General features: G+C 54.5%; 1 protein-coding gene across 1 annotated transcript in view; it reads left to right on the top strand.

Moving 5' to 3' along the window:
• The window catches only part of ZNF423 (zinc finger protein 423), a 329,315-nt gene that overhangs the window by 300,560 nt on the left and 3,490 nt on the right, over positions 1 to 25,265 (top strand). The gene's annotated exons all lie outside the window — the stretch shown is intronic.

Consider the following 25,265-nt stretch of genomic DNA (forward strand, 5'->3'; position numbering starts at 1 on the left):
GGATACCGGTTGGGCCCCAACTCAGAGGAAGGGATACTTGCCAGTGGTCCTGAGGCTGATGTGGCCCTCAGATGGGGCACCACAGCCCTACAGCTTCCTCAGCCCCCCATCCAGGGCCTGCAGTAGCTGAGAGGGTCCTTGGGAAAGGAAGCGGCTGTGGTGGGCTTCCCAGGGCTCCTGTAGCCCACTCCCCTCGGCATCCCACGGGCCCCTTCCCACCTGTTACTGGTTTTTGGGGACCCAGATCTGTGTGCAGGTGAAACCACCTTCTCACGCACTGGTTTTTGCAAGAAACTCTTTTAACACTGGAGAGGTGACATGCTGTCACAGAAATACCACACACACACACCATCAAACACACTGCACACACAAAGGAAAGTTCCACACACACAGTCCCTATGCATACACACAGAGACATCATTTTCAGAGTACCACCACACACACACAGCATAACACCACACCCCCAAAGAAGTAACACTCAGGCATCCACAGAAGTACCACACGTACACACAGACACGCCGGAATATCACACAGTGAGAATAACACTGTTTTCAGCTGGGATGCGGGTGAGGTTCTGCTGCGGGAACAAACATCCTTTAGCCCTGTCTTCAGGTAACAAGGACTTATCTGTTGCTTGTGTTACGTATCAGGTGGCTGGGGAGGAACTCTGCTCACGACAGTCAGTGACCTGGGCCGATGGCGGGTTCATCTCCTCTCATGTTTGCATGGTCACCGAAGCAGGGAAGGGAGGGGGTGGCGATCGCAGACCGCTCTCAAAGCTTCACTGGGAAGCGACCCACATCTCGCTCCCACGTTGTCTTGGCCAGAGCCCTTCAGGTGGCCATGCCCAATGTCACAGGGGCGAGGGAGGGAATCCCCCAATGACTGGAAGGAGAGGAGAGCTGGCGTTCCTCACAGCCCCACCCCCAAGGACTAGCACACACTATGGCCCACCAGGTGTGTCCGCCCACCCCGTACACCTTGCCTGCACCTCCATGCAGGTGCTGATGCTGCATTCAGCTGCGTGTTTCAGGGCTGCAGCCACAGCAGAGTCATAATGTCGCTGGAGGGCAGCAGTGGTGGCCCTCTTCTGGGACTGAAGGGGTGTAGCCATGCCTGTTGCAGGGTAGCCCGCTTCACTGCGCTATAGCCCATGTGCTCAGCCAGGCCTGGACCCATCCTGTCTGCACGGCTGCTGACAACTTCACCCAGAGGAAGTGAAAACAGGCCCACAGAGGGCACAGGAGGGATTCACCATCCGACAGTCAGGGTCCTGTTCCCATGGGCTGGTCCCGGGCCTGGGCCAGGCAGACAGAGCGGACAGGCCTGGCCTCTGACCTTGAACTGCACCAGGTGGATGGCTGGAAAGCCCATTTCTTTTCACTCTTCGGGCAGCCCCTCTGAGTTCCTGTAAGTCCTGTACCTCTCACACAACGTTCATTCCATCTCAGTGTGGGACAGGATTATGGACCCAGGCCCAGAGAGGGGGTTCTGCTACGAAATGACCACCAGCAAGGTAGTGCCCGCACCCAGGGCCCACTGCTGTCTCCCCATCGATCCACAAACTGAGTGTGAACCTCTGTGCCGAGGCCTGTGAGGGAACAGCTAACTGCCCTCTCATTTGACCAAGGGGACTGGTTCCAGCCCTGACGGGCATCTGTCCAGGAAGCCTTGCTCGTGCACGGGCTATGCACCCTTCACCCTGTCTCCACCTGCCTTACCAGCCTGACCTAGCTACCAAAATGGGCTCCAAGTCCCCAGACAACTGAAGCTTTTTATAGCCCGACATGGCAGGCCGCTTTTAAACGCACGAGCTCATATAAGCTATGATTCACTTCAACTTCGGGCTCGCTCAGCCCTCTGGTCCCCCCACATTGTCCTGGATGCCAAGAGACGGATGACTGCTCTCCTTGTTGGCTTTGAGGTTTTGCCCAGAGAAACTTCCCAGTCCTGCCTTTTTCAAGCTTCGTCAGCATCCCTGGGCCAGAGGCCTAGCTCGTGATGCACGGGTGTAGGTAGCTGTGGTTTCAAGCCAGATCTTGCTTCGGCTGCACGCACCTGGGGCTGCAGACGTCCCAGACACCAGAATGGTGTGTGTGAGCTGATGATTCCCTGGGTCACCCCATCAACCTTTAAGGCAGATCCTCAGAGGCCAAGAACCTCACTAAATTATAGCCTTAACAAGTCACTATTTTCTGCAATTAATGATTTTAATTACAGACCATTTAAATATGGAAGTATTGTAGCAATGCCAAATCTATGCAAATAATGGCTTTCGTTAAGTAACTTGAGGAACAATTTTCTGGTTTTTTGAGAGAAGGGTTTTTCGGGCCTTGAAAATTTCATCGTCATTACGGTGAAGCTGGGGCTGGCAGACGAGTGGGTTATTTCCCTAGAGTGACATGTGGGGGCTTGGAGGGTGCAACAGGAGACAGGGCCTGGCCCTTGCTGGGGCCTTGAGTGGCTCTCCGGTTTGTATGTCATGTAGGTCCAGTGGGGAGACTCAGGGCAGCTAACGTTTGTAGGCACAAGTGACTCTGGGCTGAGAGGTCTTGAGAAGATGTGAAATTTAAGATTGCTCTCACTGTAGGAGCTGACTTCCTGCTGTGGATATAGAGGTAATAGAGGTAGGATTGGGCTCTGGAAGGCTTGGTCTGTGTCAGAGTGATATGCGTGCCTCCAAAGGGAGTGTTCTCTTAAGATGCATTAATAGGAGTTGTCAGAAAGAGGGAGGTGCAGGTCCTGTTTGATTCTGAGTTTACCTGGCTCTGCCCAGAGACTGAGATTAACTTAAAGAACTTTGGACAAACCAGGGCACATTCATTGATTAGGTGCATGAGAGGGAATTCAAGTTGCTCTTTATTTGTTCAAAGCATGTAGATAGAGGGCCCATTATGTACAGACACTAGATCTAGGAACTGACAAGACAGTGGTGAGCGAGACAGAGAAACACCCATAGGGCCTACATTCTGGAGGGATTGATAGACACTTTCCAATAGTGGTCAATGACACGAAGAAAATAAAACCAGGTAATAGGCTAGAGCATAATGGGAGCGAGGTTGGTTACAGCTTGGTGAGTGTGGTCAGGGAGGGCCTCTCTGAGGAGGTGGCATTTGAGCTGAGGTCTGGAAGGTGAGAGGGAGAGAGTGTGTGGAAGAGAGGCGTGAGTGCAAAGGCCCTGTGGCCAGTGCAAGCCAGGTGTGTTGCTGGAACAACAGAAGGTGACAGTTGGCTGAAGCACAGTGAGTGGGTGGGGGGTGTGAAGGGGGCCGGTGGGTGGAGGCAAGGTCATGGCAAGGTTCATAGGACAGCAAAGCTCTTTGGATTTTGTCCCCATTGTGATGGGAAACCGCGCATCACAATGGGAAGACATATTATCTGATTTATGTCTTGAACCCAAATTGAGAGACACTGACTGTTAAGAGAATGAAAAGTCCCAGGCAGGGAGCAGATATTTGCAAATCACATATTTGATAAAGGACTTGTATCCGGAGCATATTTTTTTTTACCTCTCAAAACTTGATAATGAGAGGGGAAATCAACCCAAAAAAAGGAGCAAAAAATTTCAACACTTCACCAAAGAAGACATATAGATGTTCAGCATCGTTAGTAATTAGGGAAGAGCAAATGAAAACCATGACGTAATGCCATTATACACCTAGTAGAATGACTAAAACAAAAGCAAAAAACCGATGAGTGCCAGCCAGGGCATGGAGGTTCAGTTGGAACTCTCCTGCATTGCTGGGGAAATGCAAAAATGGTACAGCCGTGTGGCAAAATAGTTTTTGAGTTTCTTACAACGTTAAACATACAGTTAACCTATGACATAGCAATCCTACTGCTGGGTGTTTATTCCAGAGAACTGAAAACACGCTCATCCAGAAACCTCTATGTGAATGATGGTAGAGCTTTATTTATAATGGCCCCAAACTGGAAACCGCCCCCCACCCAGTGGTCCCTTCCCTGGTAAATGAACAGACAGATGTATTTACATTCGTACCATGGACTACTACTTGGCAATAAAATGCAACTGCTCATACAGACAACAACATGCGTGAATGGTAAAGGGCAAGTGAAAGGAGCCAGGCTCAAAAGGCTCCATACCGTGTGGTTCTATGTACATGATGTTCTGGAAAAAGGCAAAAATACTGGAATAGAAAACAGACCAGTAATTGCCAGGGGCTGGGGGTAGGGAGAAGAAATAGGGAAGCCTGAACAAGATTCGTCTAAACACACACACAAATGCACACACAAAGACATATACACCCCACTCAGCCCAGGCAGGGTGCTAGGCTCCGGGCATGCAGCTTGGTTTCAAGGAGCTTTCAGGGGGCTAGTTCACCAGGAGAAGACTTGGCTGGATTGCCGGGGGAGCGTGGGGACAGTCGTCTTCAAGTGTTTGTTTTTTAATTATTTATTTTATTTATTTATTTTTGGCTGCATTGGGTCTTTGTTGCTGCGCACGGGTTTCTCTAGTTGCGACGAGCAGGGGCTGCTCTTAGTTGCGGTGCACGGGCTTCTCATTGCGGTGGCTTCTCTTGTTGTGGAGCAGGGGGTCCAGGCGCGTGGGCTTCAGTAGTTGTGGCACGTGGGTTCAGTAGTTGTGGTTCACGGGCTGTAGCGTGCAGGCTCAGTAGTTGTGGCGCACGGGCTTAGTTGCTCCGCGACATGTGGGATCTTCCTGGAGGGAAGCCGTGTCCCACACGTGTTCGAACCCGTGTCCCCTGCATTGGCAGGCGGCTTCTTAACTACTGAGCCACCAGGGAAGCCCTTCAAGTGTTTTAAGCTCTGCTGGGATGAGGGGGTCCTCAGCGTGCTTCCAGTGGCCCCCAGACTTCCGGTAGTGGGCGGAGACTCGGGACGTGGATTTTCTTCTCTGACAGACTCAGGCATCGCTCTCTGGGGCTATAGCTCAAGCAAGATGGGATTTAACTTGTAGGGACACAGGCGTGGCTTTGGATGCCAGGAGCAGGAAGTGTCGAGTTTTCAGCTGTCCAGTTCCCAGGAACCAAGTGCTCTTTGTCAAGGCAGGGACCTTCTGCCTCTGCCCCTTTCTGGCTCGTGTCGTGTTCTCTCTCTGCAGCCTGACTCTCTGGGCTGCTCTATACGAGGAGGAAGGTGGCCAGCACCGCCGCAGCTCCTGTCGTTTCTGCTGAGACAGACACACCTGGGTATTTCAACAGGTGTGTCTTTAGTGTGGGGATGTCGTTACACAAGTAGCCGGCAGCAACACCCAGCTCACCCAGAAATGGTGACTGTGGGTAACAGTCGGCGTGCAGGCAACAGGTTCTAGGTCCCTGGAGTGGGAATCTGATGGTTGCACTCAGGTCAACTGTCCAAACCTGCTCCAGTGAGCTGTGGCCCTAGGTGGGGCCACTCAATGCCAACCGTCAGGGGAAGGGGAGCATGGCTGGTAGACACCACAGATAGCCACTACGTGGGAAAACTGTCTACACGTGGAAGAAATGGAAGGTGGTGAAGTCCCTGTCGGTAGGGGTGTGCAAACAGAGCCCTTGTCTGAAATGCTGCAGAGGGAGAGGCTGCGAGCACAGTCTTTGTGAGAACGGCTCTGCATTTGAAGCCTTGCTCCATCATTCATCAGCTGTGGGTCTCCGTTTCTTTACCTGTAAAATGGAGTATTAATAGTTTCTACCTCGTGGTCGTGTCATAAAACCCTTGGCACAGTGGGTGGCACGTAGGAGGAGCTTGGTTATTACTAACACCTGCCTGTTTTTATTATCGTTTACTGTTATTATTATTAGCATTGTTTTCATTAGTAGTAGTATATTACTAGCATTAGCCATTTTAAGATCAGAAGACTTTTTAGGGTCCCCTCCGTCTGGGGTTTGCTGTGATTTCATGATTTCTGGCCTGAGTTGGAACAAAGTGAGATTCTAAATCCTTCCTTCTGTGGCACCCAGCCAAGTCTCAAGGCCATGGGCACTGGAGGCCCCCAATGGGGCATGGGAGGTGCTGGGTGCAGAGCAGTGAGGCAAGGGGGAAAGGGCATGGAGTGGGGGCCAGAGGCTGGGACTTGAAGTCCCCCTTTCTACATGTTTCCAAGCACCTTTGTCCCAGGCCTTTTCTCTGGACCCCGTTTTCCTTAGCTGTGCCCGGGCTCGGTGGAGGGAGGTATGCAGATTTGGTTGGGGATGTGAGACAACCCTGTAAGCCACAGACCGCGAAAATGTCAGGGCTGTTGGCCTTGCATTTCCAGCCTCAGGCCTCAGCAGATGAAGGCCCAGGGCCCTGTGGGCCCCTTGCCAGGGGTTAGCTGACCTGAGGGGAGGGAATGGCTCTGCCTGCCCAGCCCAGCTGTCTTTGAATCCCCGTGGACACCTCTGTGTCCACAGACACTGGCAGGGATGGCATCGCCTTCTCTCCTTCCCAACAGCCTCACTGCATCCCATTCTTCATTATCGCTGAGGGAAGCCATGAGGGGGCACACCGATTCCCAGCCATACGTGGCTGGCCTGTGACAGGCGGACAGGCTCCTCCTGAAACTGGACAAGAAGTAGTTATAACGGCCACCACCCTGGGTGGATCCCTAGTGTGGGCCAGGTCCTGTCTTAAGCATTTTGTGTGGATTGCCTCAACACAATCCCGTGAAGTAGGCACTCTTATTCCCATTTACAGATATGGAAACTGAGGCTCTCAGAGGTTGAGTGATTTGCCCAGGGTCACCTGCAAATGGCAGAGCCACATGCAAAGCCAAATTGTCTTCGCCACCAAGGCAAACAGAAACCCTCCAAAGTTTAAATGAATTGCCATTATTACGAGCTAATAGATTTAAATGAGACCTGCGGTGCTGAACTATAAAAAGCCTGTGTCAGGGGAACCGGAAACGATTTTAGTAGTTGGGCCAAGCAGGTAGCACAAATAGCGGTAACGGGGGATGCCAAAGAAACTCCTTGCGGGTGGACCCAGGCAGAAGCGCCCTGGGGACCGTTGTGCGGAGCCAGGCCTGTAGCCGTGTTCGTAAGGCTGGAGCTTGAGGCCAGGAACCTGCAACTTTTCTTGCAAGGAGCAAGGGGGTCAGTTCAGCTCAGGTCAGGCTTGGGGAGAGGAAGGATGGGGTCCAGTCGTGGAGACAGGAAGCTCAGAAGACCTCACGCTTCCTGGCGCTGCCACCTTCCCACCTACGGCAGCTTTGCCGGGTGCTGTCACAGGAGGCTGAGCCAGAGAAAGGTCTCTTGGTGGTGGAACGTCTGGCATCCTGCAGACCTCTGTGACGGGGCTGGGCTGGGCGCGGGGAGCAGCGGGCCTGCCCCGTGCCCTGGAATCTAGACTCCCTCATCGACAAAGCAAGGGGCCGCAGGAAGCGCGTCCGGAGCCGGCCTGCAGCGGCAAAGCGGCCAGCCTGGCGTTGAGCAGGCGCGTTTAAAGGATTAGCTCACGCTGTTTGCTGTGTGCGCCTAATCATGCCGCTGCCAGCTAAATGATTACAATTGATTAAAAGCAAAGCTAGGTATTCTAACTAGCAACCTGGAGCCCTTCCGATGGGGCAAGCTGGGCCCTGCCGGGAGGAATCCTGGTACCCAGCCAGGGGGAGGTGTCTGTGAGCCAGGGGCATGGTCTGAGCTCCAGGGGCACCCCTCCTTCTTAGCCTTTGTGAACATTTGCTTTGACCCTTTCCCTCGTTCCATTTTCGTTTCACGAACATTTACTGAGTACCTATTCTAGGTGCCATTGCGGGGGCCTGGGCTGCAGCTGTGAACCGGTACACAAGGTCCCTGTTCTCACAGAGCCGATGGTCTACGGGAGACACTGACAATAAGTCAGGAAATACGTGAACGAGGTCGTTTCAGACTGTGGGATTTTGAAGACAGTAAAACACTGCTTTGGGACAGAAAGTGAAGCGTGTCTGTGTGCATGTGTGTCGGGGCAAGGAGGAGGGGGTGTTGGGGGTGAAAAATCAGATCAGGTGGTCAAGGAAGGCTGGCAATTCAACTGAGTCCTAAAGGTTGAGAAAGAGCCAGTGCAGGGAAGAGCCGGGGGAGCTTCCAGGAAAGGGAACAGCCAGTGCAAAGGCTCAGAGGCACGGACAGATTTGGGGAGTCCAGAGAACAGAGAAGAGGGCGGTCAGGCTGGAGAGGGGTGAGCACCTTCTTGCTTCATTCTTCTGGGTCGTTCTTGTCTTGGCTTCCGGGACGCATGTACCCCTGCTGAGCCTTCTGCTTGAACACCCTTCCCTTCTTCTCGGTCTTCAGGCCCCAGCTCAGGGGGTGCCTTCTCTGAGAAGCCCTCCCTGATTCTCCCTCCTTGGGCTTCTCCAGCCCTGCATTTAACGCCCTGATCCCTTTGCCTATATACAGACTACAACAATTATGTCTGCACCTGGCTTCCCATTCTAATGTGAGTTTCTGGAGGGTGAAGCTTCTTTCTGCTATCCATCCATCCATCCATCCACCGTATGTTTTACCATATTTGTTTTTAGCTCCTAGAAAGTAGGAAACAAAGGAAAGAGAACACAAACCAAGGAAAGGAGTAAAAGAAGGAGAGTTGCAACTGCAGATCCTAGGAGCCCATTTTTAAAATTCCTGGTCCTTATAAGATGGGTAACCAAGGAGCCGGTTTCCTTGCCTCTTTGCACTGCTGCTGTCAGAACCAGACGGATAATTATAACTAATAATAATTAAAAATTGAAAGTGCTCTAGGCACAAGCTTAGCATTTGACTCTTTGGCTGAGCTTTCCGTGAGCAGCAGTGTCTTCCTCCTTCCTGCTTTAAGGACAGCCCAGTCTGTGCCATCCACCACTGCAGGGAGAGCAGGGCCTGGCTGGGCTTGGCCTGGGGGGACGAGAGGGAGGTGCCCGGTGACACCCAGCGGTGGCTCTGGGCAGTGAGAACCGACTGCTGGCACTGGAGTCCTCCCCAGATTGCCTCTCTTCCATCGTTTTCTGTTGCAGACACTTGCACCTTTCTGGCCTCAGTTTCCTTGAGTGTACAATGGGGTAGGACCTATTGCCTCAGGTTTTGTGAGGATGGACAGTTCATGGGCGGAAAAGCACTTGGTGAGCACTTGGAATATAAAGCTTCCTGGAGGTAATTACCGTGCTTTTCAGTGTCCTGCCTTCCCCACTAGGTCAGGAAACCAGAGCCCAGCACAGCCTGATTTCCGTTAATCGTGGCAACATGGTGTGGCGTGCCTACACAGCCTGGCTGCAAATCCCAGCCCCGCTACCGAGTGGCTCTGTGACCTTGAGCAAGTCACTGACCCTCTCTGGGCCTCAGCAAATGGAGGGTAATGACAGTGCCTGAAAGGCCGTCAGCTCCGGGTCTGGTCAGAGTCCAGGTGTGGCGAGCACCAGCCAGTGTTGTGGTCGCTGCTGTGACCCGTGGGCTTCGGTTCACTCCTTCACGACTCGTGCCTTCAGCCTGTCATGTGTGGATGTGCTCAGGGCAGCCCACAAGATTTGCTGAGCACCTACTACGTGCCAGGTGTGTGCACGTTCTGGGGACACACAAAGGCCTGTGTCCCTCAAGTGCTGCCTGGAGAGGAATAGGGAACCAATGAGGACGAACGGGCAGAGTACTGATTCCATGTTTGCGGCATAACCTAGTGTAATGTATGCATTAAAGCATAGCATCATAGCAACCATGCGGTGTGCTAAGTCTCACACAACAGGACCGCTGTACACAGCAGAGCCTGCAGCCGGGCCCCACGTGACATCGCAGGAGGCCGGGGCTGTGACCCTTCCTCTCTTTGTCTCCAGGCTTGTCTGTCTGTGTCTCTTAGTTTATTTACCCTTGAGTGGGGCAAGGCCTTTGCTGCTCACAGTAAAACGTATCACCCTCAGCAGCAGCGTCCTGTCTCACCACTGCCACCGCTTGGGGCAGCCGAGCCTCCCAAGGGGCCGTGTGTGCAGGTTTAGGGTCTACGTCTGGAGGAGACTGAGGGGTGGGCAGTGACTCTGCTTCTTGTCTTTCTGAGGCCCAGGCACAGGCCTGAGCCATTCACCCACTGTAGTAAAAGCGAGACAGCTTTCCCCGAGTGTTTGCTGGAGGCCCGATTCCATCTCTTCACGTGCGCAGTCTTTTGAGACCTCACAGTGACGATCTCCATGGCACAGATGGGTAAACTGAGGCTCTCCTGGGTCACACAGCTGCTGGAGTCGCGGGGCTATGAACACACACAGCCTGACACTAGTGTCTGTGTTCTCGGCCTCAGGGCTGGGGCAGTGCACTTGCAGTCGACTCTCAAGCCCTTAAGAGCCAAGGGCAGGCCTCTGGGTGCTGGGTGCTGGGTGCAGGCAGGCCTCACCTCCCAGGAGGGTAAGAGTTCCAGAAGGGGACTCGGAGATCGCCAGGCTCCTGGGGCACGTGGATGTCTTGCTCTGGGTGAGCTGCGGCTGCCGTGGTCACCACAGAGGGGAGCAAGGGAGGGGCGGGCCCTGCAGGAGCCCATGCCTGGCTGTGCTCAGATGCCCTCGCGAGCCCCGGGGCTCTGCCTGCTTGAGCGATGAAGTGTGCGGAGGCCCAGGTGGGGGCTGGGGGGGGCTCCTCCCAAGGCCCGGCTCCGGGCAGAGATGGCACTTGGAATCGGCCTCCGGCTGCCCGTCTGCCCGTTGGAGCCTGTCACTCATGCCCTAGGGCGGGGGGCCAACGAACTTTAGAGGGGCACCATGCCATCGTGACAGATGGGCATGGGGGCGCTGCCAGGAGCCTGAGGCCGGCAGCCATTGTGTGTGTTGTGAGCCCAGCCCCTCGCCGGCGCTGTCCCAGCCGGGACCAAATGCCTTCAGTTTCTTAGAACAATGATAATACTAAGAGCAGTGGGTGCCGTGTTGGTCCAAGGCTCCCAGAGGTTGGCACTGTACGAAGCCCTGCCCCCCTCATTGACTTAGACACAGAGGCAGCCCGACGTACAGGAAAGACACAGGGCCTTGGGGGCCAGAGGGTGTGAATCTCAGTTGCTTCTTCAAGGTCCCTGTGACCTTGGGACATGTGACCTTCCCCCCGAGACTCACCGTCCTCACCCGGACAGCGGGCCAATGCTGCCTGTCCTGGAGGGTTAATGTGGGGATGCAACGCACTGTTTGTGAAACACGGAACACAGTGCCCGGGCCCAGGAGGGCCTAACGGAGGGGGTGGCGTTGGGGGTAGAATTGATGTGATGTCACTGCCCCACTTTCACAGATGGGAGACTCATTATCACGTCCCACAGCTAGCAAGTGGCAGAGCGGAGCCTGAGGGGCAAGGAAAGGTGGGGGAATAATAATAACAGCAACAACCCCAGGCACTAAGGGGGGGCCCTTTGCATTGATTATCCTGTGTTATCCTCACGACAGTCATTCGAGGCCAATGTTGTTGTTCTCTCCATTTTGCAGAGGGGGAGACTGAGGCACACGGGGCAGTGGCAGAGATGAGATCTGAACCCAGGTAGCCTGGCTGTAGAGCCCGAGTGTTGAACTGCTGCCCTGATGCTGTGGGCAGGCTTTTTCCCATCGCAGAGCCCCAAGCATGTTGAAAATGAGGTCTGCTTTGTCTCTCGATACCGTGGTCTGTCCGCTCAACTCGTTGGGGGTGGGCTGGCTTCCCCCTGCCAGGATGCCAGGGTCTGGGGGGCTGGGGGTGCTTGGCCCCCTCCGGCGGAGAGACCAGAACCGGGTGCTGTCGGCGGGAGCCTGGGCTGCACTCTTTGGTTGAGCAGGAACAATTACTAATGACATTTAGAAAGAAATTAATGATGAGAAATGCAAGTTGGCATTTCAGGAGCGCCAGTCCACAGCCCCACGTCAGCACTCACCGGAGAGGCAAGGGGCTGGGGCCGGCCGTGCAGGGGGAAGGAGGAGGTGGCAGGAATTAATTTTGCTGTGTCAATAATGAATGTGGCCCCACTCGCTCTGCTTCTGGAGTTTAGACAAAATCAAGCATGGACCGACTGGGGCTCATCCAGGGCTGCAGTGAGATTCACTGTGTGCTGTGATATGGGCAAGGGTGGGTAACAGGTTCAGTGGGTGGGCGGGGGACAGCGAAAGGGGAAGGGTAGCCTTAGGACCGAGCCGTTTGAGCTCAGCCAGCTCTTACCAGCTGCATAACTTAGCAAGCTGCTTTGCCTTTCTCTCTCTCTCTTTTTTTTGGCCACACCACTCGGCTTGCGGGATCTTATTTCCCCAACCAGGGTTTGAACCTGGGCCCTCAGCAGTAGAAGCGCAGAGTCCTAACCACTGGACCGCCAGGAAATTCCCTGCTTTGTCTTTCTGGGCCTCAGTTTCTTCATCAGTAAAATGGGACATCAGTAAAATCGGGACATGTGAAGAGAACGTATGAAGACCAGGCAGCCCAGTTTTGGCACATGACAGGCGCACAGTATATGGCAGCTATTACCCTGTTCCACGGACATGTTTTAAGATGCACAGCTTTTCTCATTATAACGGCTCTCACATTGGAATGCCTCACTTGTGTGTTATAGTTTAATGGGTCATGTTTTTGTTTGCTTGTTGTCATGCATCAAATACGGAGCATCTTATATTCTCTGGGGTCTGAGAATAGATAAAAGACGGCATTGGTAGGAAGCATGGCGGAGGGTGAGGAGGAAGACAGATGCTGAAATTGTCTGGGGCAGGGATTGGGTTTCCCAGTGGGAGCATGCCCACCCCTTCCTTCCCGTCAGGTTCTCCAGAATGAGCAAGAGGGGTCCCATCCAGCCTCCCCTCACATAGAAGGGAGAAGACACACACAGGGAAATGTCATTATCATAGTAACGTTGAGCATTTTTACAGTGGAGGTTAAAAACTCCTAGCCCATGACCCTGGGGATTTTGGAACCTTTAAATGGTTGTCTATGTTTCAAAATAGAGATTTCCTATAATTGTAGTGGCTACCATTACTATAGTGCTTATTACGTGCCAGACGTTGTTCTTAGCACTCTATACATCAAGACACTACCCTCACAATGCCTCTATTATTGAGGTAACTGAACTGAGGCACAGAGAGGTTAACTAAGTCCCTGAGGCCACAGAGCTAGTCAGCCCTGGGCCTAGGCCACCAGCCCCAGATTCGGTCTCTTTACCACCACACTAAATGGCTGGGTTTCTTGAGTTTTCTACAAATGAGATCTGGCAGCGCCTGGACCACAGTCCCGCATGGCAACCATCAGCTGCCGTCTTCAGACGCGGGGATGTGAGCTCTGGGTCAGCACCGCCCCCGACCTGGTCGGACGCACGCAGTTCATTACCCACCTGGGCTCTGAGTTTGCGGCCCTGTTGCGACACTTCACAGTTTGTAAATATCATCTTGTTGGGGCCTCAACAACCGGCAACCACTACCAGTGCTCTTTACTCCCACCATGTTGCAGACCTGAAAACTGAGGCTGGGAAAGGGCGATAAGGCTGGGAGGAGTGGGGCCCAGGGCGGGAGTGGGGAGTGTATTCCACCCATTTGGGTTTGGGTGTTTGAACAGGGAGGCAAGTGGGGCTCCCTGCTCTCCAGCTCAGTGACTGGTCCCCCCAGTGAAACCAAACGTGGATGCACAGGCCAACAGCTGCATCGTCGTGGCACCGTATCAGTCTCCCCACCCTTCCTTCTGAAGCTGCCACATCAAAAATGCGGGGCATCCATGCTTTGGCGTTGACGGTGATGACAAAGACTTGTGATTTGTAGTAATTATGACAATATTAAACATCTGTGTACCATTTTACATATTGTAAACATTTTTACATATGTAACCTGATCTGAAGCCCATAACAAGGCTATGAGGTCAGTATTATTTGTAAATAGGTACTTAGAAAAGTGAAGTGACTTGCCTTGGGTCACATACATATATTAGGTGGCTAAGGCAGGATTTGAACTCCAAAGCTCACTGTATTTCCACCGGTCCTTCTACCCTCCTTCCCGCTTATTTATTCGTGCACTCGTCTTTCCCCTACCATTCACTCATCTGCCACCCATCCACTTATCCACACATTCATTGATTCATCCATCTTTCCATCCATCCATCTACTCGTCCATCCATCATCCACCCACTCATCCACCAACCATTTTCCATCCATCTAGCTACACATCCATCCATCCAGCCATCAGTATTGAGTGTTAAGTGCTGGGAACTACACAGCTTTCATGACACCTCCCTCATGTGCTCTTAATTCCATGCTTAACTGCTACCCATCCCTCCTCCCACCCAACAACTGCTTGTGCTCCCCCCGTCCCCCCCCACACCTCTGATGAGGTGAGTGGGACGGGATGGACTGGGCGATCTAGATGATCCTTTGTTTGCCTCATGGAAACCATCGAGTTCTGGTGGTGGAAGCGAAGGCGCAGGGCAGACCCACTTGGTCAAGGTGGAGCAGGTGTGTGGGCAGTGATGATGCCTAGAGTTTGGTTGGAGGTTGAAGCTGAGTGTGGTTGGAAGCTGAGGGCAGACAAGGCATTGCAGGCTGGGCCACAGTGTTCTTTAGCCCCATAGTGGGCCCAGCTCCCAAGAAGCCCTGCCTTTCTAGGTGGGTAGAGGTCACCCTTAGCCCTTTGCTTTGTACCAGGCTGGATGTCCTCTCTGAATGGACAAGGATGTACGCCCAAGTGTTTTCATAAGAACCTTCGCGATCATTAAATATAATCGGTCTCAGCTGCAGTTTTGATCGCTGGTGCGTGCACACAATTCATCACAGCAAATTAGGTCCGTCTTCAGAACTGGCCTTGCAGCCTGGGGGTCTGTCAGGGACGGGGCTGGGCCATGTGGGCTCCGGAAGCCATTCTGGGGGGGGTGATGAGCCATGTTTTCTGAGGAGGACCCTCAGAATAATCTACCAGGACAGCTCTCCCTCTGCAGGGGTTAATTTTCTAGAAATTTTGAGGATGCAGGAAAGTTTTCTTTTTAGCAAAAATTTGGAAGAAAGGATGTGATGGAAGTTTTTAAATATCATTTATAAAACCTGAAAGCACTGGGTTAGCTGAGGGACCAGAACATATGTGTTCTGTATAATTAGTGACCGTGTGACCTAGATTTTCCGGGACGGTCCTGATTTCAAGTATTTTGTCCCAGCTATTGGCTGTTTGTCCTGGATTTTTGGCTTGTGAACTACGATGACTACATGTGGAGCTGAGTTTTCTTATCAAATTTTAATGAATAAATATTTAAAGCTGGAAAGGCCTGGAAAGATTTCAGAAAAAATTAAAGGGAAAATTTCCACCCACTTTTTTTCCCAACATGGCGAAATACGTCTGTGGGTATACCTCGTGCATGCTTCCCGTTCCCCCACTGAAGCAGCAGAGGAAACACTTCCGTCCAGCAGGGTTTGAAAACCGTCAAGGCCCCAGTCCTTTGGACTTGGCAGTAATTGCAGGGGAGGCCTCTCTGCTGTGTGGCTCAGGCCCCTGTGCTCAGGGCATAAAGCCCCTGGTTCTAAAGGTCTCGAGAGGTCCTCTGTTCTTCTGTGGCCCTGGGAGCCGTGCCATTGATGATAGCCATAGGCTCGGGCACCGCAGAGGAAAGCCCTGTGCATCACGGAGGTGGAAAAGGCCTTGCAGCCAGTTCTGGCCAGTGATACGTCCCCTGGATGCTGTAGCTCCCACCTGTCCAGCCGAGGCCTCTACACGCCTCATCTCGCTGCTACAGTCTGCAACTTCCAGCTTCCAACTTCCAACCCTAGAACAAGAGACGTGGACTTCCCTGGTGGTCTAGTGGCTAAGACTCTGCACTTCCAATGCAGGGGGCGCGGGTTCGATCCCTGGTTGGGGACCTAAGATCCCAGATGCTGCGTGACCAAAAGAAAAAAAAAAAAAGATGTCTTCTGTGGAACAAGAGACATGAGGATTACAGTACAGGATTGGCCCTGCATTCAGCTGTAGCATGCGACAGACATTTCATCCTCCCACCTGCCCGCTTACTCTGTAATATCCCACCCAATTTTTTAAAAAATTGTGGGAAAATACACGTACATAAAGTTTACCATCTCAACTATTTTTTAAAAATTAATTAATTTATTTATTTTTGGCTGCATTGGGTCTTTGTTGCTGTGCACGGGCTTTCTCTGGTTGTGGCGAGCGGGGGCTACTCTTCGTTGCGGTGTGCAGGCTTCTCATTGCGGTGGCTTCTCTTGTTGCGGAGCACAGGCTCTAGGCGCGTGGGCTTCAGTAGTTGTGGCTCGTGGGCTCTAGAGTGCAGGCTCAGTAGTTGTGGCACGCGGGCTTCAGTAGTTGTGGCTCGTGGGCCCTAGAGCGCAGGCTCAGTAGTTGTGGCACGTGGGCTTCAGTAGTTGTGGCTCGTGGGCTCTAGAGTGCAGGCTTCAGTAGTTGTGGTGCGTGGGCTTCAGTAGTTGTGGCTCTCAGGCTCTAGAGCGCAGGCTCAGTAGTTGTGGTGCACGGGCTCAGTTGCTCCACAGCATGCGGGATCTTCCCGGACCAGGGCTTGAACCCGTGTTCCCTGCATTGGCAGCCGGATTCCTAGCCACTGCGCCACCAGGGAAGTCCCTTAACCTTTTTTTTTTTTATACTGTTGCACTATCTTGCTGAGTTCAGGTGTAAAGAGCCTTGAAATTCTTTTTTTTTTTTTTTAAGATGTTGGGGGTAGGAGTTTTTATTTATTTATTTATTTATTTTTGCTGTATTGGGTCTTCGTTTCTGTGCGAGGGCTTTCTCTAGTGTGGCAAGCGGGGGCCACTCTTCATCGCGGTGCGCGGGCCTCTCACTATCGCAGCCTCTCTTGTTGCGGAGCACAGGCTCCAGACGTGCAGGCTCAGCAGTTGTGGCTCACGGGCCTAGTTGCTCCGCGACATGTGGAATCCTCCCAGACCAGGGCTCGAACCTCTGTCCCCTGCATTAGCAGGCAGACCCTCAACCACTGCGCCACCAGGGAAGCCCTCCCTTAACCATTTTTAAGCAGACAGTTCATTGGCACTAAGTACCTTCACCACCATCCACAGATCTTTTCCATCTTCCCAAACAGAAACTGTGTCCCCATGAGCCAGTGACTCCCCTCCCTCCCACAGCCCCTGGAAACCACCATTCTCCTTCCTGTCTCTCTAGGCATCTCATAGAAGTGAGTCATACAGTCTTTGTCCTTCTGTGACCAGCTCGTTGCACTTAGCACAGTGTCTTCAAAGGATCCCTGGACTTCTGAGGGAAAAGTATAGCATGCCCTGGGCGGGGCCGCGGACATGGAGGGAGAGGGGCAGCCCTGTTTCTTCTCCTCTCCCTGGCCCTGTCAGTGGAGGCTTTGCCTCACTACCATCGCCCGTTGGCTGTCATTTCAGAAATACTGAGTTTTTAGCAAGCGCCGGGCTCTGAGCTGACACAGGGCCTAGCAGAGAATGGAGAGATGAGGTCCCTGCCTGCAGCTCATGGCCTAGTTGAGGGGCAGGGAAGCAGCCTGGTCACTGCAGGTTGAGGAAAGTGCTAGAAGGACACCTGTGCAGGCGAGGAGCTGCACCAAGACAGGGGCCCCTCATCATACGGGCAGGAAGGGCTTTCCCAGGCCATGGCAGTCAGATGCGGAGGAGCCTGGGGAAACTGGGGGGAGCCTCGGGGCAGTGGAGTGGCCGCCAAGAGGGCTGAGTGAGGAAAGAGCTTGGCCTGGGTGGGGAGCTGAGAGAAGGTGGTAGAGGCTGCGGGGCCAGCAGTCGCCGGACCTTATAGGGCTGTCAGGCCTGGGGTCTGGAGCCCGGATTTCTTCTGGGTGTGGTTGGGACCCACTGGAGGTTAAGCAGAGATCTCCCACTTCCCTGCTGCCTGGAAGAGAGAACCTGGGCCATTCCTCTCATGGCACTTTGTACTCTCAGTGTCCCATCGCCATGAAGAGGAAGCCCTGGCTGGAGCCCAGGTTGTCGGCAAGCGGGGGCTTGCAGGGGTGTCCCCCCGGTGGTGTGGGTGAGGGCAGGTTAACCGCACTGTATGGGGAGATGAAAAGCCAAAAATAACAATAACCGAACCCTGAACCACTGTGCAGCGTGTTGTCAGTGTAACGTGTGTGTGTGTGTGTGTGTGTGTGTGTGCACGCACGCCTGGGATGTGGGGTGTCCACGACTGTGCGTGTGATTGTCTGTGAGACTGTGTGTAGGTGCCTATGGACTCTTCACGAGTGTGTGTGCACCTGCGTGCATTTCATTTTGGGGTACCTGTGAGTGTGCCTGTGTGTATGTGTTCGGAACCCAGCGGGGGATTATGCAGAGATTTCCCACTTCCCCTGATGGGTGACCTCGGGGTGTCTGTGAGAGCGTGCATTTGGGGGTGGGCGTAGGTGCGGAGAGAGGAGGAGCCCTGTCATGCCACGCTGCCTCCATAAGTGCCCCCAAGGGCGGTGCCCACACGATGCCTGGCTCTCTCCTTCTCCCCCCGTGAGACACAGCGGGTGATGGGTGGGAGGACTCTCAAGTCCTTTGGAAGAAAGGGAGGCACGAGGGGATTATCATCAAGACTCTTGAGCGAGGTGCTTATGGAAAACTGGCGCTCTTCTCTCTGAGTGGTTGAGGGAGGGGCTACCTGCCCCCCCTCCCCAAGATGGCCATTTTGACGCTCCTGTGTGACCCCAGGGAAGGCGGGTTTCCCAGGTTTGCTAGCACCTGGCGCACCCAGAAACGCTTAGGCTGCATGGTGGGCCCCGCCCTCAAGGCAGCGGTACCCAGGGCCTGGGGGACCACGCTGGCCTCAGCAGAGCTTCATCTTCTATGCTCCATCCTCTTCTCCAGAACGTAACCCTGGAGGGTCCCACATCCCACTCCCTCAGGTGAGGACCCTAAATAATGATGGGCCACGTGCCATCTAATAGCACTGCCCACCCTCCCCCCACCCCGGGCATCAGCCAGTCAGTGTACTGGAAGATATCTCGAGCATCCTGAGGGCCTCGCAAAATACCAGCGGCCTCAAACTGGCAGCCCGTGGGCCACATTTGACCTACAGACATGTTTTCATTGGCTGCATCACGCTTTAAATATGAAATGTTTTATTTTTTTGCGGTACGCGGGCCTCCCACCGCTGCAGCCCCTCCCGCCGCGGAGCACAGGCTCCGGACGCGCAGGCTCAGCGGCCATGGCTCACGGGCCCAGCCGCTCCGCGGCATGTGGGATCTTCCCGGACCGGGGCACGAACCTGTGTCCCCTGCATCGGCAGGCGGACTCTCAACCACTGCGCCACCAGGAAAGCCCTTCCCGCACCATTTTTAATGGAGTTTCAGCACCTCTGCCTCGGTCTCTCCCCAGGCTCTGGTGGCCTGTACGCTTCGGTTCCTGCCCTGCTCTGGCAGGATGGCATCCTATCTTTCAGAGGTCTGACTCAGGCTCTTTGCGGGCAGGGGGCCATGTCTTAATTCATATTTTAGATGAACCCCAGGGTCTGGTTCCAAGCAAGCGCTTGGCTAATGTGTTTAGAATGGACTTCCCAGTGACCCGTGACAGGCCAGTGCAGTGTCCCCACCCCGGAGGGGCCAGAATCCACAGCAGGGAACTAACTTGTGGTCGCCTGGCACACCACAGCCCAAACCCTTGATTCTCGGTCCTTTGTCCCAGGTTTGCTGGGCACCCTGTCCCTGAGGGACTCCCATCTCCCTTTGGAGAACCAGCAACAGTGGTGGCCAGATTAACTTGGGACTCGGCGCCAGGCTTGTTGCTGAGGAGGGGCACATCTATAAGCAGCCCTGGAAAGATGTCACCCTCCTCTGCCCGTGACGCAGCCGTAAGCCCTCATCTTCCCTCGCACAGCTGCTACCTAAAGTCGAGTCGCTGGCCGGCGATCGGGCCCCTTTGCATTCTGAAGCGCAGATCCCCAGAGTCCTTGGGCCCTCTGGGTGGGTGTTATTAGTTCCCTTGTTTTGTTGGGTGACTCTGAATGGGAGCCTGTTTATGGGCTGAGTCCTAATAGAAGGCTTCGGTTGCCTCCTCATAATCTATTCTCTCGTGGGTTTTATTTCCGAAGCACAGCCGTACAGAACCTGCCCCCTTGGGAGTTTATTGGGCTTTTTTTTTTTTTCACAACAACATTTTCTCCCACATTTTCACTCAAAGGAAGATCTTTTTCCCACTCACGGGACTGGTTGTTGGCCAAGGCCACCTGCTTTGGGCTCTTGGGTCCTGGGTGCTGCTGGGCACTGGTGAGAGGGGTTTACAGGGGGTCGCTGCTTGCCCACCCGGGGTCCTTAGAGCAGCGAGGAGAATGAAAGAGAGCAGACAGTCAGCTCCTTTGGGGACACGTCCAGCAGCAGCAGTCAGGGTCACGCGGCTCTTTCTCACATGGCCCCAGGTGACGAGGTCCCCGAAACTGCTTCTGCTCTGGGTTCTGCCAGAAAGCAGTAGATCCCCCCAAAGCCAACCCGCTGCTCCTTAGAAGCTGGAATCTCCCTCCACGCCAGGAGTTCCGGATGAACTGAGGCTCTCACGTGAGAGACAGACTTCCCCAGCTAAGCGGGTACGACGTTCACTTCCTGCTGCTCTGGACTGGCAGACGACAGCCCGTCTGGCTGTCTGGGAAGCAGGGTCAGGGAAGCCCCACACACGTCCCCACGCGCAGAGGAGCTGCCTTGGCCTCATAGGCTTTGTCCCAGGGCGGTGGGTCACCAGCTTCACTCAGGACCCTCCGATGCCAAGGACGGGTCTCCCTTCCACACGGGCGAACCTCTCCTTGCCCTCTGTGCAAATGGGCAGCCTCCGGCTTGCTTGGTGGGCCCAGGGGGACGTGGGGCGCATACACGTCAGGGCCCGGGTCCCCGGGAGAGCGGCTGCGTCACCAGGCAGGCATTTAGGGGGAACCTCAGCCATCACTCACTCCTAATTTTCATGACGTGCATTAGCGAAATTGTGTTGCGAGTATTCATTCGGTGCTGTTTATGGTGTGCTCTCGAGTGCGCTTACCGTTTGTCAGAAGTGCAAACTAGCGAACATACGAGCCTTTAAGACAGGCCATCTGTTCATCTTAGACCCTTGGACGATTGTCAAACGCTTCTAAAAATAAGTGCTCACTAGCAGAGAGGGGCTGCCCAGGTGATACACAGCAGAGGGGGAAGCAGGGCCGCCTGCACCTGTATCCTCCCCAAAGGGAAAGATACAGTCGTGTGCTGGGGATGGGTGGGGGCCCGAGAAGGGAGCAGAGGGGCTGAGAGCCTGAGGGCCCTGCCGTAGACCTTTCTGGCTGGAGGTGTGTGCATCTCCCTGTTCCTCGCCTCTCGTGTAACTCCGCAGCTCAAGTACTTTCGATGGCTCCCCGTGGCCCAGATTTAAGGGCAAGCTGCCTCGTCTGGCATCGAGGAGCCTCATCAATAAGACCCCCTCCTTCCTTTCCAGGCTTGTCTCCACGGCACATACCCCGTCCTTCTGCCAAGCTGAATTATTCATTGTTCCCCCAACATATGTTGCACTTTTCACATTTCACAGGCAGGAGAGGGCTGTGGTGAAGGGTGGGCTCGGCATACAGACCGCACAGGTGCAGCTCCCGCACCACCATGAACCAGCTGTAGCACCTCCACTCTGTGCCTCAGTTTTCTCATCTGTGAAATAGGGATAATGAGAGTATTTAGTCCCCAGGGCTGTCGTGAGGCTTAAATGAGTTAATATAAGTGAAGAGTTAAGAATGACACAGTGAGCTCACGATGAGTGTTAGCTGTGATCGTCATCAGGATTCTTCACACCTTCAGCCTTTGTCTGGGTGGTCCCATCTCCCTGGAAAGCGAACACACACACACACCAGTGCAAATCCTAACCTGAGCCGTCCTCAAAGGGCAGCTGGGAAGCCAACTTTTTCCTTAAGCTCCCCCCAATCAGAAATGTTCTCCCCACAGTTCCTTTTTTTTTTTTTAATTTTATTTATTTATTTATTTTTTTGCGGTACGTGGGCCTCTCACTGCTGCGGCCTCTCCCGTTGCGGAGCACAGGCTCCGGACGCGCAGACTCAGCGGCCATGGCTCACAGGCCCAGCCGCTCCGCGGCATGTGGGATCTTCCCGGACTGGGGCACGAACCCACGTCCCCTGCATCAGCAGGTGGACTCTCAACCACTGCGCCACCAGGGAAGCCCCCACAGTTCCTTTTTGTGAAATCTCACCCCCTCCTTCAGCCATGAGCTGGTAGCAGGCCAGGATGTGCCTCTCTCTCTCTCTCTCTCTGTCTGTCTGTCTTCCGGCTAGCACACACAGCCAGGCTCCGTGTTTGTTAAACAAATAAATAACAGAACCTCGCTTAGCCTGAACACGGCTGCAGTGTTAGCCCGAAGGATCTGCCTTTTCCCCTGGAAACGAATCCTCCCGTGGTTAAGGCAGGTTCTTGGACTTGGTCCCTGCTCCTGGAGACTGCTCCTTGTGACACCAGCCTTGTGAGAGCCACTGGGGCTGAAGTTGCCAGGGAGTGGCCTAGCGGTAGGCAGCGGGGAGAAAGGGGATTAACCGCAGCCTCTTTCCCGAACCAGAGGAAACCAGAACCAGAGGGAGAACCAGAGGGAGGTGATGTGGCGAAGCCAGGTGGGCTCTGCAGCTGGGGCTGGGTGAGCAGGGAGGGTGGGATGCTCTGGGTACGGGGGCTGTGTCCTTGTGCCCTTAAGTCTGCCACAGGGAGGTGAGGCCCGGCCCCGGGACCAGGCCTTCTCTCGTGCCCCTTGAGAGTAAGGGGCTGTGAGTCCAGGCCGCCCCCATTCACTGTGGACTGTGAGCTTCTCAAGGGAGAGGCTGGGGCTCCACCTCTGTGTGTCCGGTGCCCGGCTGGGGCCTCCGTGAACCGCTGTGGAAGGGATGAGCGAATGAGTGAATGACGGGATGAGTGCACACCTCCTCCCTCCTCCACAAAGTCTCCGTGAGGCTCTTCGCCTCACCAGACGTCCCACTGTTCCCTGGGGGGAGGGAAAGCAGTGAATTGTGGGTACAGAAGTTGTAGCCAGGGGGCTGGTGGGGAGGGGGCAACGAGGGGAGGACCTTTATTAGACGCTGCTGTTCCAGAGGTAGGACCATCCAAGGTGCTGCCTTCTCCGGAGCGGTCCTGAGATCTCGCCAGCCCCGGGGACACACAGAAGGAGGAGCTGGCAGAGGGATCAGTCTGTCAGACCTCCAAGAAGCCCCCACTGCAAGCCCCCAAGCGTGTTTGGTGCCATGGGGGTACAAGCAGGGAGCAAACAGCCCCTCGTTCACGGAGCTCCCTGTATCTTGGACACCGTTTATGGCAATGTATGTAGCACTTACTCTTGGCCAGCCTGGGATAAGTCCACACACATTATCTCCTGAGTCCTCAGGGCATCTTAGGAAGTGGGCTCTGTTATTTCTGCCCCCCCCAAGCCCCCAGAGGTCAGGGAACTTGCTCAAGGTCACATGGCTAGTAAGTGGCAGAGCCAGGATTCAAACCCAGGACTCAGCCCATCTCAGCCCATAAGGGCTTGCCCCCTGCCTTGGGATCACTCAGGGCAGTGGCTAGCACAAATGGGGCACTTGCAAAGGACCAGGCGAGGTGCCAGGACTTTAGAGATATTTTGTCATCAGCGTGGCTGGAGCACAGGAGGGGCAGCTAATAATGACCCGCAGTGCAGAGAAACCCTGTCCAGCCCGTGCCCGTGCATCTCAGGATGTGCAGAGCAGTCTCTCATTGCCTCACAGGCAGTGTTTTCCAGGCCACCAGGCAGCCAGCATGTTTAAGCACCACTAGTCTTTTCTCCTTGACTCTATGGTGAGTGGACATCAAAGGGAGACCAAGCAGGGTCCCAGACCAAGGGACAGAACACAAAGCCAAGACCTGGAGAAGAAATCCTGATTGCCGACCAGGGGGGACACACCAGTGTGTGTGTGTGTGTGTGTGCATATGTGTGTGTGCATGTGGTGTGTGTGCATGCCTGTTGCAGGGCATGGAGGTGTGTGGAGCCAGGGATGTCTCCTGGGGCTGGTGAATGGGCCCCCCACCAGAATCTCCAACTGCCCCATGCTAGGGTGTGTCTGTGCTTTGGTAAGGATGGTCCAGCCACAGACTCCGTGATCCTGATGTTCCCTCATTGCCCAACATACACCCTGGCTTCGCTCCAAATCCAGGTTATTTTACTGCTGAATTCCTAGCAGCAAGTATGGTGGCTGTCACCCAGGGATTTAGTAAAGGTTTTCTGAATGAACGAATGAATGAGTGAATGAGTGAATGAACAGCCATGTAAATGAATGTGAGGGTGTGGGAGCCTCAACCCTCTGTGGATGACTTCCACAGAGAGGGTTCACCAGGGTCCCAGCTAGGGCCCGACCTCTCACCCGTCACTCACTTGTATCCCGGGGGCAGATGGCCCAGTGCACCAGGCAGATGCGTTCGGAGCAGGCGCTACCAGAAACCCACCAGGAGAGTCGCACTGGCTCTGCCGGGAGAATGGACCTCGGCCGCAAACCAGTGCCAGCCACCCACCTTCCGTTCTCCCGTTTTATTTTTCTCACCTGCTCCTGGGCCCACACGTGCATCTCCCTGGCAGGCAGAGAGGCCCGTGTGGATGCCAGCCCCCCACCCCCCAGCCAGGGACCTCCCGGTCCTTGCCAGCTGCCACCCCTGCCCCAGCCCCGGCCTTTACGATGCCGGGAAGTGTTCATCTGCGGGGTTGGTAGCATCTTTAAAAAACGATTTTCTTCCTTCTCTGAAGGGGCTAAATATAGCACAGGCATAAACAGAGAAATAGACATTAAGCCAAAATGCCCTTGTGAGAACCATGCCGGGTGGAAGGAGCTCTCGGAAGACTTGACGAAGCTCCCTCATCCCTCGAACCAACCGCAGCTTCAAGCCTTGGGGGAAGCAGCCACGGGCTTTTAGGGTCATTGAACTGTGCCGCCCGCCAGTGGCTCCGCCGGGAGCTGCTCAGTGCACAGGTATGCTGGCGATGGGTGAGTCCTCGTGACGGTCCCTGCCACCCCCTCTGCCCTTTTCGAGACTGGGCCCTGGGCCTGTGGAGGAGCTGATGCCGTCCTGGCCGAGCACAGGGGCTTCTCAGCCACCCCCATACTTATGGGGTGGCCTTGACCGGGCTCCCTCAGAGCCACCATTCTGCACCCTTAAGCCCACACCCATCGTTTGGGTGTCTGTGTGTCTCTAGGCATCCCCCCCACCCCACGCAGTCAGGCTCCTCGGGGGCCGAGCCCAGCTGGAGTCGTCCCCTCCCTTCCACTGTGCCCGTCCCAGAGCACAGCACCCAGCAGGCATTTCACAGCGCAGTGCTGAATGAATTCTGCTGCCTGGCCCCCTCGGGGCATCAGGTTTCCACGTTTCCATCTGCTGCGACATCCTGGGCTTTTGTTCCTGTAGAGCTTCAGGTAAGGAAGTTTCACCCTCTTTGAGGAAGTTCTTCCTTGAGTCTAACCGAAGACCCGCCAGCTACTGCCCTTGAAGAGAGAATGCCACTGTTGTTTGCAC

Source organism: Orcinus orca, chromosome 20 (assembly GCF_937001465.1).
Source record: "Orcinus orca chromosome 20, mOrcOrc1.1, whole genome shotgun sequence".
Lineage (NCBI taxonomy): Eukaryota > Metazoa > Chordata > Mammalia > Artiodactyla > Delphinidae > Orcinus > Orcinus orca.